This window comes from Sinocyclocheilus anshuiensis, unplaced genomic scaffold (assembly GCF_001515605.1).
Source record: "Sinocyclocheilus anshuiensis isolate Anshui unplaced genomic scaffold, SAMN03320099.WGS_v1.1 scaffold2048, whole genome shotgun sequence".
NCBI classification, from domain to species: Eukaryota; Metazoa; Chordata; class Actinopteri; order Cypriniformes; family Cyprinidae; genus Sinocyclocheilus; species Sinocyclocheilus anshuiensis.
Window position 1 is genome coordinate 159,623 of NW_015555896.1, and position 10,611 is coordinate 170,233.

Here is a 10,611-nt window from a genome sequence, read left to right on the forward strand (position 1 = left end):
ACAACTTTCAATGTCAATTGAAAGTCACATCGGTCCTGTCAATAGTCACTAAATCCTGTCAAAATCCTTTGAGGACTGTCAATCAAGCTTGAGGATTGTCTGGATGGGCTGACAGAGACCAGAAAGAGAAGTGTTTGCCAGAATTTTTTTTTTAGAAATTTCAGATTTTTGCCCTACTTCTCAACTTACCTCATGTATATGCAAATACACTGAAAGCCAAAAACCAAGCCATTTTTTGGGATCGAACATGTGGAAGGATGTTGGTAAGCATTCATGTAACCTTAAACAGGCACTGGCGGAGAGTCTGTTTTGAGCTACAAATCTCTTTATGTGACCTGAAAGGTAACAGCATAATATTACTATATTTAGACGATATGTTAATAAGGTTTGAACTTTCAAGTAAATTCAGGAAATGGGCCAACTGTCATTTATAGCTTGTAAATTAACCCATTACATTGTGTCATGATGGTAAAAACTGTAGTACACAAAATCAGAAGGCATATAAGGCCATTGCTGGTTGACAAAAAATAGGATTATGTTTAAAGCCAACTGAAGCCTGACTTTGCTTTTATATTAAGAGGAAACCAGCTAAAGTTGCGCCTCTGGGGAATTCCAGCACGCAATATAAACTCTCCAACCGAATTTGCAGACGAAAAAGTCTGCTAGGGATGAAACAGACTTTGTATTTACTTTTCTCAGTTGCATATATCTGCCCTCCGAGGCACACAGAAGAGATGCGGTGGTATCTCAGAATAGCTGTCGAGGCACAGGACAATGAGATTCGAGTGCCGAGATTTTGCACCGAACCGCTGAGAGATGCGTGAACCGTTGAGAGATGCTTTTCTGCATTTCCTGAAGCTCAGCAACCTGATACAGTGGCGCTGGGAACAGCTGCGTCCTATTTATGAGTCCAATTATGCATCTTGTGTTTGAAACTCCAGAATAGCTCGATATACTTCTGCAGCTCATTGCGTTTACCGAAGATCTTAATAAAAGTATTGAAAAAAGTCATGACATGACAAACAATCATTCTGTAGTTAGATTTTTAAGGCCTGCAGTGGGTTCAGTTGAAATAAAATTAGCTTTGAAATGAAGATCCTGTCATGAAAGGCAGGATGTGTTAAAATCCACCAAACCCATCTTTAATGGGCAGTCACGCAGTCGGAAGGAGAAATATTTTTTGTAACCTGCTGAGTCTGAAATCACTCCAGGTTCATTTGCACACATGCGTCAGCAGCCCATTAACTAAGAGTGGGTGTCGTACAGCACAGCTGAGATATTTCGAAAATGATTGATCTGAAGCAATCTCACAGTCTGATCTGTAAAGTAAACCTAGACTCACTGGAAAAATATGCTTCTACCAACATTTTTACAAAAATCAAAAAACGTACCTGAACATACTGTACAAATCACTGCCATTTCCAGCTGAAATAAACACTACTGGCAGTAAAAAAACAACAACCTTTATTCATGTTCACACAAATTATGATTACAGGGGCAGATTATCGATTAATTAAGAATTATTTGTGCATAGTTCCCAGTACTATGTACCATGACCTCAAAACACTTTTACCAAAGTGCATGATTCGTAAACTCATATTTTGTTTATTTATTATGTTTACGTCACATAACCAGCTGAATATATATACGGCTTTTCTGATATTGTGTGGAGTGCCCCAGGGATCCATTTTGGGACCTTTACTGTTTTCCTTTATATGCTTCCCTTGGGCCACATTTTTTAAAAATACAGTATTTCATATCATTGTTACGCAGATGATTCTCAGTTTTATCTACCAGTAAGGCTTGATTCTGCTGTTTCATTTGATGTATTATTGAAATGTGTACATGATATTAAGACATGGATGTCTAATAATTTCCTGCAGTTAAATGAGGATAAAACCGAGGTTTTAAGATTAGGTTGTCCTGCACACTCGTCTCCTACTTTGGAAGCTCAGTTAGGTCAACTTTCAACTAATGTACGCAAACAAATCAAAAACCTTGGAGTGATTTTTGACTCCTCTCTATTTTTTGATAAACAAATTAGAACTGTTATTAGAGCACGTTTTTTCCATTTGAGATCTATTGCAAAGTTGAAGCATCTTCTTTCAAGGAAGGATATGGAAGTTGTGATTCATGCACTTGTTACATCTCGATTGGATTATTGTAACTCTCTTTATTCTGGTCTTCCTGAGTCTTCAGTGTCACGATTGCAAGCTGTTCAAAATGCTGCAGCAAGAGTTTTGACTGGGTCAAAAAAGAGGGATCACATTTCTCCTGTTTTATAATCCCTTCATTGGCTTCCCGTTAAATTCAGGGTTGATTTTAAAATTCTTCTGTTTGTTTATAAGGCATTGTCTGGTTGTGCACCAAGTTATATCTCTGAACTTCTTGTGCCATATTGTCCTGCTAGGGCACTTAGATCTTCGAGTCACTTGCTTCTAACTGTACCACGGTGTCGGTACAAATCAAAGGGTGATCGGGCTTTTTCTGTGGTTGGCCCCAAGCTTTGGAATGGTCTCCCTTATCATGTGAGATCTGCTCCTTCTTTGGACATTTTTAAGTCTAGACTTAAATCTTATTTTTACTCTTTATCCTTTGTATGTGTGTAGTTGTTGTTTTTATTAGTAGATTTGTTTGATCACTGTACAGCACTTTGGATCAATTTACATTGTGTTTAAATGTGCTTTATAAATAAATGTTGTTGTTGTTGTTATTATTGTAAACGTGCTCGGAAGCTCACCTGGTACAGCATGTGATGTGACGTACGAGTCATGAAAAAGTCATGATAAAAGAGCTCAAAGCCATATAAAAACAAGGTAAAATGGCATGGTTGCTTGAGCAAATGTGTTTTTAATCTCAACTTTTCTATTCTTAACAGTATTGTTTCGGTATATAGGGCAAGGGTGTCCAAACTCCGTTCGGTTGGAGCTAAACTCTGCAGGACAGTGGCCCTCCAGGAGCAGGACTGGACACCCCTGTGGCAGGCTTTAGTGTAGGTGGTACATTATTTAGTTATTATTTTTTTTCAACGTTATTTTGTGTCGCTCACTGAACATTTGATTCAAACTGCTACAATACTTATAACAAAGTAAAAAACATTGCCAGATTCAAATTCATATGTTTCAGAAAAAAACTGAACGTGCTTTTAGAGCCACTGACTGGACATTTCACTTTATAAGTGTTGCAAAACATGCAAGAACAGTAATGTAATATCAGAAATGTTGCCAAAGGCAGGTTTTATGAGTCTAGGTTGCCAAAAGTTCAACATTAATTGCTTTTCCATCGTTGGTTTGAATGGTTTTGAACACAGTGAGAAATGTCTTCAGTTGAATTTCAGTTTAGTTAATGGTTCTCCAACGTGGATTCTTTGCTATTGAATCTGCAGCGTGAAACAGATGGTCCGAATCCCAAACAAATAGCCCAACTGTTCTTTTTTGAATCAGAAACATACCATACATGCTGTATAGTCCAACTCCTAAAAGAATGACTCTCTGAATTGTTTTTATTTTTTATAGTTAGTCAAAAATATATGATGCAACCAATACTCAGATTCTAAAACAAATGATTAATGCATCAGTTAATTTTAGTGATTCAAAAACATACAGTGCTCAGTGACTGACTCATGAACTGGTTTGTTTTAGTAAATCAAACATACTGTTACAAATAACTGAGACACAGTAATCAGAGTGGTTTTTGACTCCTTTAACAACTTGTAGTTATAGGTACACTTTATGTAATTTGTCAACACTTAATATGGAAGAAGTATATTACCATTTGTGTGTAGATTTTTTGGTTTTAATAGTTAAGGATTACATTTGACTGTGAAAAGTCATTGAACAACTGTACAAACTATATGTCTAAAGTCTGTATTGTGTAGAAGTGTGCGTATGTATATTGTGGCCTCTTGGACTACAAATCAGGTTCACTCAAGCCTTGACAAGTTGAAATGCATATAAAATATTAATCAGAGACAGTTTGGAAAGGGGCCGAGACTCAATCACACCACAGGACGCTGACCAAGCATCCTGCCTCAAATGGATTCCTTGGGTACCGTATAACTCCTGCTTAGTAAATAGACAACAGTGCAACACGATGAGACAATCAGGCTATAAGGCAATGGGCGCATTAACATGACAGTAAGTTTAAGGGATGATAAATGGCTCATGGGCCATGCAAGAGGGAATACCTAATGCATGGCCCTCAAGATTGTGCCCCAAAGAGGTTTAAAACACAGTTATAGGCAGTGATGAGGTATTGCCTCAGTCGGGAAGACGCAGGAGTGGAAATAAGTATGTTTTGTGTGCATACTAAAAAATATATAATAGAATAAAATAAGAGTTTCAGTGATACTAATAGCATCTGTTTGATGCCTCTGAGCATTTGCTTTTGTTTTGCAGAGCGATATATTCGCTCTCTCTTGAGACTTGTCTGTTCAGCCTACAAGGCTGAATATTTTAGACAGGTTGTTGTTGCTTTTATTTATGTACGGATGCACTTATTTGTTTTTTTATCCCCTCTTTAATGATCTCAATAAAACCAACGACTTGAGACTGTTAATTTGTTTTCAGGGCTAAAAGAAGAACTTGGCCAATCAAGTATGAAAGAATAATACAATGACAACAACAAAAGTCACATTAAACCTATTTGGCAAAAACACAAATATAAGCAAATTTCCAGTGTTTAAAATGCATAAATAAAAGTAACTAAAACGTATATTTATGAATGTAAACGTGCCATATGGGGAAAAAACATGAAAAGCTGGAGCTGAAAAAACACATGGCATGTGCAGTGCACTCAAACTGCTAGTTCTGCTATGACTTAAGATGACAGCAAGACCTGTGTGTACAGATCATTTGAATACATTTATACATTTTTTTTTACTAAGTAATCCACTTCATGAAAATTTCATTTCCCTTGACTTCCCTCAGATGTCATGCCACACTCCTGTCTGAAACTGTTATTTGCTCACGTTCAGATTAAGGATAGGGATAAAAGAACAAACGTGCAAATGTATTTAATTTAAAAAAGTTTGACTATTTTAATAAGAACCCTGATGGTCAATTCTGAACAACATGAATATGCTCCTATTGGTGTACTTACACCAAGGGCCCTTTGGTGGAGATTGATTGGGCATTTTTCTTTCAACCGCAATGGGGTATGCAGGTTTCTAATCTCCATTTTAGTTTATCAAAGTCTCAGCTGGCTTCTCGAAGCAACAGGTAAATCAGAATGAGTTTGTGATACAAAAAGAAAATCAGTTATGATGAAACCAACTGAAATGGGGAATATGCCCTTCTAACCTGCAGTAAATTAATAAGAGAGCACTTGGTGGTTCCACAGAGCTACTTGCGAAATATTGTTTGGTCAGAAGAAACCAAATATGTTTGGAAAAAAGCACAACACAGCAACATCAAAACCCATAAGCAGAAGAAAATACGTTTTCTGGAGTGTCCCAGTCAGAGTCCTGACCTCAACATGATTGAGATATTTCGGCATGACCTCAAAAGGGCGATTCACATCACAAGAATATTACAGAACTGCAACAGTTTTGTAAGACGTTGACTGTTGTGCAGGTTTGATGTGCAATTACAGGAAACATTTGGTGGTGGAGGTAAGTGCTGCTACCGAAGGAGGTCAAACAAGTAAGATAATCCAAGGGTTCACATACTTTTTCCACCGACCGTGCACTGCAGATGTGTACATGGTGTGTTCAATATAGACAAGAAAAAAGTATCAATGTTTTTTCTTAAGGTCAAACAAGTAAGATAATCCAAGGGTTCACATACTTTTTCCACCGTGCACTGCAGATGTGTACATGGTGTGTTCAATATAGACAAGAAAAAAGTATCAATGTTTTTTCTTTTACTGAAGCGCAGATCAAATGTAATGGCTAATCCAAAGGGTTCACATACTTTTCTGCAGAAGTTCAAATTCACTGCTCTTTCTTTTAAGATCTTCTTACACAGTCTTCTTATTGCTGCTACTGAAGCAGGCCAACCAGTTATAAAATCCTTTTCCACTTTGCACTGCAGTCTGCTTTCAATATAGACATGAAAACCTAACTAGATTAGCTCATATGTAATGACCAGTCTAATAGGTTCACATACTTTTCCTGCAGATGTTCAAATTCACTGCTCTTCCTCTTAAGATCTACTTACACAAAATTGCATAATTTCCATGACCAGTTCACTTATCAAAGTCACATCTGTGCCACCCACGGTGTGTATAACTGAAGCCTGGAGATGCAGAAGGATCTTTCACATCCTGAAAGCATCTTACAGTTTATAATGACCGCAGAAATGGAAACGTTCAATTCAGTGTTACATCAAGCATTGCAAGTAGTCAAGATCTAAACTATGTTTCTCTTTGGTTTTTAAAGGAATAGTTTACCTTCAAATTAAAATCTGCTAAAAATGTACCAGTTTGTTTCTTCATCGGAACATATTTGGAGAAATTTAGCTTGCTCACTTGCTCACCAGCAGACAAACATGCAGCTTTTAACTTTGAACCGATGAACTGGAGTCGTGTGGATTGCTTGTGGATTATTATGATTTTATCAGCTGTTTGGACTCTCATTCTGATGGCACCCATTCACTGCAGAGGATCCATTAGTGAGCAAGTGATGTACTGCTACATTTCTCCAAATCTGTTACAATCTACATCTTGGATGACCTGAGCAGTGTTACAATATTGCATTACATCCTAAATTATGTTACTTAGTTACTTTTTATGGAAAGTAATTACATTACTTTAGCGTTACTTCTCATCTGGGCTGAGCTTGCTTATTTTTTTTTTATATAAAACGTTCTATTTTTGGCTAAAGTGAAATGAATAAACCTCAGGCTGAAGGAAATGTAAAATCACGTATGTACAGTAGAGGGCGCAGCTCAAACAAACCTTTTAATTGTGTTGCCATTCTGGATTGCATGAAGAATACAGGTGCATCTCAATAAAGTAGAATGTCGTGGAAAAGTTCATTTATTTCAGTAATTCAACTCAAATTGTGAAACTCGTGTATTAAATAAATTCAATGCACACAGACTGAAGTAGTTTAAGTCTTTGGTTCTTTTAATTGTGATGATTTTGGCTCACATTTAAGAAAAACCCACCAATTCACTATCTCAACAAATTAGAATACTTCATAAGACCAATAAAAAAAACATTTTTAGTGAATTGTTGGCCTTCTGGAAAGTATGTTCATTTACTGTACATCCCTTACGGAAAAGAAGTTTATTCAAGTGTGCTCTTAGTATACTTCTTTTAAACTAAAAACAGGAAAGTATACTTTCAGTCTACTTTTTATGTACTTTTCTGACATGGGCTTTATGTACTTCTCAGAAATATACTTAAAATGACATTTAAGTATACTTGACTTATACTTAGAAAAGTCTAAATATATTTGAGCTATACTTGTGCTCCGAGAATCTGTGTTTTCATTGTTATACGGTAGGGGGCGCTAGTACACATCTTCTGTGCAGAATTTCCAAAAAAACACAAGTGAAGAAGAAACCGAAACAACAGATGCTTCCACATGTATTCTAACATGATCATCAGACATAAAACAGCATCAAAACTGTGTAACGTTATGGAATAAAATGTCGACCAATGAAGAGGTAATAATGACTGTCAAGCTTTGGGGTGTTGATCGACTCCATCTATGTTTTGATTATCATTCTGAATCCAATTAATAGTCTTTTTATTTATTGAGATGCACCTGTATGATGCAGAAGAAGAAAATTCAACACTCTTCAACAATAAAAAAAAGAACCACAAATGTTATGCTTATCTAAAGTCTTTTTTGTTTATTAGTATGGTTGAACTGAATCACCAAATGTCAGCAGCAAAGACACTGGTTAATGAAATGGGATGTGTCATATTCTGAGTTTGCATTGCACTGTTTTTATTCATTTTGAGGAACCTGTTTTTGTGCAAGTGAGATGAGTAAATACATGTACACATTTAGTCTAGAACTACAGTAACTATTATGTTTACACAGCGCACACAACGCCTCTGCATTTACTCCCAATTTCTCTCAACATGGGGACAGAAGAGCTGTCAGGCAATAAATGGGAAAACAAAGTAATTGGTATTATTTTGAAAAGTAACTGAAATATTTTTTCGTAAATTAAAAAGTAATGTGTTACTTTACTAGTTACTTGAAAATGTAATCTGATTACGTAACTCGCCATACTTGTAATCCGTTACTGGCAACACTGGACCTAGAGTAAGTATAATTTCAAATTTGGGTGAACTATTTCTTTAAATGTCATTCTTATTTTATCTATTGGTGATTACATTTGGAAGCTTTCCTCCTACAGTTCACTCAACATCAAAGCTTTTCCTTTAAGTGGTTTCAGACCAATTTTACCCCCAAATAAACCATTCTTGGTTTAAACCAGTCCTTTTGTCATTCTATTGATTTCTGTAATGTAAAAGCCAAGGCTTACCAGTCCGCTGCATGATAGAAGTACCTCAGACTCGCCATCCATAGCTGCAATCTTCTGTCATGGGAAAAAAACCTAAGAAACCCCTTACTGTGGGGATGGATGGTCTCTGGAGGAGACTCTGGCATTCTTTGTTGTCTGAAAAAAAGTTAATCTTTTGAATTTTTAAAACATGAAAGATGCAATGCCATGCAAAAGTTAAGAAGTTACAGTAGAAGAACATGAGATAAAATGTGAGCACGATGAAATTAAAGATTCATTCCCCATTCTACAACAACCTAGATGACATTCTGGGAGCGAGTGCTTGTGCTAATCTGACAGATGTTGTCAAGGTGAGAAACGTGGACTTGCAAAGTGATGAAAAAGTGTGTTACACACCACATGTCATTCGACATCCACACTCACCCATGTGTTTACACTACAAACCAATATAAAATGATAATACTCCAACTGAAATTTATAAGGGACGAATCTATATTGTTGTCTGAAAGACCTACAGCAGACATAAAGGTTATGGGTTCAAAGAACAAAATACAATATTACAGACAACTAAAACTGTGAAAAAATGGAAGCACGTATGCCAACACATTCTCACTCCCAACTCGTCACATATTGATGCTTGGTCAGGACCCTTTGGCATCACTTTTTGACGCACAGGGTACTCCTTTAGTGTCATTTTTCGACGTGCAGGGTCCTCCATTGCTTTAAATAAGAAACCCTTGGCGTCAATATGCCGATGCAAAAGGCCCTGGGAATTTTATCGTCATGATTAAATTATATATTGGGTAATAATATTGCCGTTACTGCATATATGTTGGGGTGTGATTTCTCAATGTTAACAGTCACAACTGTTTTATTTATATTACACTATTTACACATTTATGAGCACGTAACCCAACCCCTGCCCCTAAACCTACCATTTGTCAATAAAACAGGATATAAAAGGCAGGTACAACTACAGTCATAATTTATTCAAAAAAGTATTAATATTCCAAGTTTTCCGAGGTAAAACGATTGATTTGTGAGAGGAATAGACGCAATCGGCGTCTCCGTCCGCCATAAAGCTCAGTCTGTGCGCAAAAAATGCCAGAATAAGCCTTACGTCAGCCTTGGTTGTGAAATGCTATTGGCTCTTGTGTGTCTCGTGAGCGATTGCGTCATGCTACGGGAGTATCTTTTTGAATGAAGGGATGGGCGATACCCCTTATTTTGTTTCCGATATGATACCGATATTTTTCAAGGCAGTATCGTCGATATTGATACCGATTCGATACTTCTGAACTAAACTTTTAAATTATGAAATTTATTAAATCATATGACCCCTTTAATGCTTTCTTATGATACTTTTGGGAAACGGAGCCCTGTTTGAATGCACTGTCAGCAGTGAGTGAACGCTCTCTGTGATTGATTGGTTCTGTCTTGCAACATTTGCAAGTGGGTAGGTTTAGGGTAGGGGTGGGGTTAGGTGCTCCAATGGAAGTATAAATTTATATTAAATTATTTCTATTTTTTACAAATGCATGCGAGCCATTAAATTAAGGCTGCTTTCACACCTGCAGATCGATTGCTTTGTCCCGAAACAGGGATTGAAATTATTACAATGTTGCTTTTTATTCTTGGTGCGGTACGCTTTCACACGGCAAAGTTTCTAAACGGACCAAATTTGTTAATACAAGTCACGCGCGAGTAAACTGTTCTCTCCCACAGTTTATTTTCCGGGATTCCACTTAGCTGTCACAGCTGTCATCCGTCCGGATGGAACGACAACAGCTTCGCAGGCTTATTGTTGTTGTTTTTTTTGTAGCTGTCATTATATTAAAGTTGAAACGGAAGTAGCCATTGTCTTTTTTTCTCTACTGTGACGTCTATCCGACTGAAAAGGCATCTGAAATGAGAGGGAGGGACTTGATTTCGTCCTTCGGGAATTGATTGGATCATTGGAAGTTGGGGCGTTGCTAACAAAATGGAGGCAGATCTGAATGCCAGTTTGCAGTTAGTTGTGGGGGGATTTCTCTCCACTGGATTCACTGCCGACACCCTAGCATGAAGACATTTTTTATTTATTGAGGAAGACGACGACGAGGACGATCAACGGCACAAAACATACCTAACAGCGCGAGAGAGAGACTGTCTGAATGCCTGAGCGCGTTCTCCATCAGGTTAAGTA